General features: G+C 58.5%; 1 non-coding gene across 1 annotated transcript in view; it reads left to right on the plus strand.

The window, feature by feature from the left end:
- The first annotated feature begins 2217 nt into the window (after nt 1–2217).
- LOC124580668 overlaps nt 2218–2500 on the plus strand; it is a 1910-nt gene continuing 1627 nt past the window's right edge. Inside the window, exon 1 of the ribosomal RNA XR_006973225.1 lies at nt 2218–2500. This exon is cut by the window's right edge and continues 1627 nt beyond it. This is a non-coding gene — a ribosomal RNA (small subunit ribosomal RNA).

The following is a 2500-nucleotide window of genomic DNA, read 5'->3' on the forward strand; positions in this document are numbered from 1 at the left end:
GTTGGGCCTTAACCCAACACGCGTTGGGCCTTAACCCAACACGCGTTGGGCCTTAACCCAACACGCGTTGGGCCTTAACCCAACACGCGTTGGGCCTTAACCCAACACGCGTTGGGCCTTAACCCAACACGCGTTGGGCCTTAACCCAACACGCGTTGGGCCTTAACCCAACACGCGTTGGGCCTTAACCCAACACGCGTTGGGCCTTAACCCAACACGCGTTGGGCCTTAACCCAACACGCGTTGGGCCTTAACCCAACACGCGTTGGGCCTTAACCCAACACGCGTTGGGCCTTAACCCAACACGCGTTGGGCCTTAACCCAACACGCGTTGGGCCTTAACCCAACACGCGTTGGGCCTTAACCCAACACGCGTTGGGCCTTAACCCAACACGCGTTGGGCCTTAACCCAACACGCGTTGGGCCTTAACCCAACACGCGTTGGGCCTTAACCCAACACGCGTTGGGCCTTAACCCAACACGCGTTGGGCCTTAACCCAACACACGTTGGGCCTTAACCCAACACACGTTGGGCCTTAACCTGCTCTGTAATTGTCATACGACGCGTTAAATTAGTGTAGTGTTGCCTAACTGCAACCCCCGCAATATAGTTTGCTACCCGCACTGCCCGGTCCCCAGAGTATCGCTTCATGTTAAACACCTTGCAGCTATACACTGTAATGCGGATGGCAGCAGGACGTACATGCTCAATGCCCTTCGCAGTTGTTCATTGGCATTCGCATGGCGAAGCACAGCCTACGTTGTGGTACGGCTTGTGTCAACTGTCCGCTGATGTTGTACGTCCAAATCACACACTGTACTGCACATTGGTCCTCATGTACTGAATGATACATCGTGGTACATGTGTGACCGTACCACGACTGCGCCAACAACGGCGAACCATACGGTCCAAATATTGTGCACTCAGCTACGTGTCGTCTCCCTATAAGAGCTGGATTGCAGTATGGTATGCCGTGGATGGCGATCAGCATGAGCCGTCTGTTGATGTAGTGGCGCGTGTTGTCAGACGTAGTCGTCTCTTCTCACTCACCGTGATAGCATGGTGCACTGCGTTCCACATCTGCGACATGCGACAGAGGCCGGTTGACAGTCGTTCGCGCAATGGACATCGCATACGTACGGGGGCCACCTTCCACGTGTTCGCGAAGCGTGCACATGTTGTTGCGTGTATGTGGGCAGACATAGTGTGTCGTGACACCTGACACAGGCATGCAACAATCGTTGAATTTGCAAATGGCGATGGACGTCTACGTTTGCTGGTGACGTTACGCAAATGAACAACTGGTAAACCGTTGTGGTGCGGTTGTTCTCGCTAGAGGTGAATCAGTGATGGCGACGATCGGTTGAGCTACCAACCGGTTGTTTCAGCGATACCCACCATGCCCACGAACGTGAATGGCATGTGGGTGTGAAGCGATACGCGGCGGTGGCTGGGTGGGACCGTCCCCGGCCGGTGAGGGGGGGCCTCCCGGCGTGCTGGCCGCGCGGTGCGTGGGCGCACGCGCTACAGCCGGCTGGTGGGGGCGGCCAGTGGCAGGCGCGCCGGCCGACGGAGGCGGCAGGCGGCGCAGCTGCGCGCCGGCGCACCCTGCACGCGGCGCCGTGCGGCCAAAGTAGGTCCTCGCGGGCCCGGTGCGAAGCGCGGTGGACATCTGCAGTGTGCTGGTCCGATTGAGGACTGTGTGCGCTGAGGATGCGCCGCCGCCCGGCGCTCGGCGCCGCGACGCCGTCTGCTGCTCGGTCGCCTCTGCGGTTCTCGCAGGTGGTTTGTATCGCAGCTGTGCGGACGTGTTGGCGCGTTCGCTTCGGCACCCAAGTGGGGCTTTTGTCCTTCTGTGGCGCTGGCGTTGGAGCTGCCGGCCACCGTAGGTGGCGCGTGTTGTCTCCCGCCGGCAATGCCACGACAGCACGCTCCCGGGCCTCTGTCGGCAGCGGCAAGCTCAGTTGGGAGCACGGGTGGTCGCACCTAAAGCGTCTACTCGCCAAACTCCGGGCGATTGCGCCTCTCTCGAACCCGACCAAGTACTTAGGACGGCGCTGCGCGCCGCCGGGACCTGAGAGGGTTTCGAGGTGTATTGTGCAGGGGAGCTCAGCCTCCTCCTGTTTGCAGAATAATTGAGCGGACGCTTGCGTGTTCGCGCGGGCCCCCGGGACACACTCCCGGGCGGCCGGCTGCTCAGCTCTAGTTGACGCAGCTCCCTGGTTGATCCTGCCAGTAGTCATATGCTTGTCTCAAAGATTAAGCCATGCATGTCTCAGTACAAGCCGCATTAAGGTGAAACCGCGAATGGCTCATTAAATCAGTTATGGTTCCTTAGATCGTACCCACGTTACTTGGATAACTGTGGTAATTCTAGAGCTAATACATGCAAACAGAGTCCCGACCAGAGATGGAAGGGACGCTTTTATTAGATCAAAACCAATCGGTCGGCTCGTCCGGTCCGTTTGCCTTGGTGACTCTGAATAACTTTGGGCTGAT

Source organism: Schistocerca americana, unplaced genomic scaffold (genome assembly GCF_021461395.2).
Source record: "Schistocerca americana isolate TAMUIC-IGC-003095 unplaced genomic scaffold, iqSchAmer2.1 HiC_scaffold_340, whole genome shotgun sequence".
Taxonomy (NCBI): domain Eukaryota; kingdom Metazoa; phylum Arthropoda; class Insecta; order Orthoptera; family Acrididae; genus Schistocerca; species Schistocerca americana.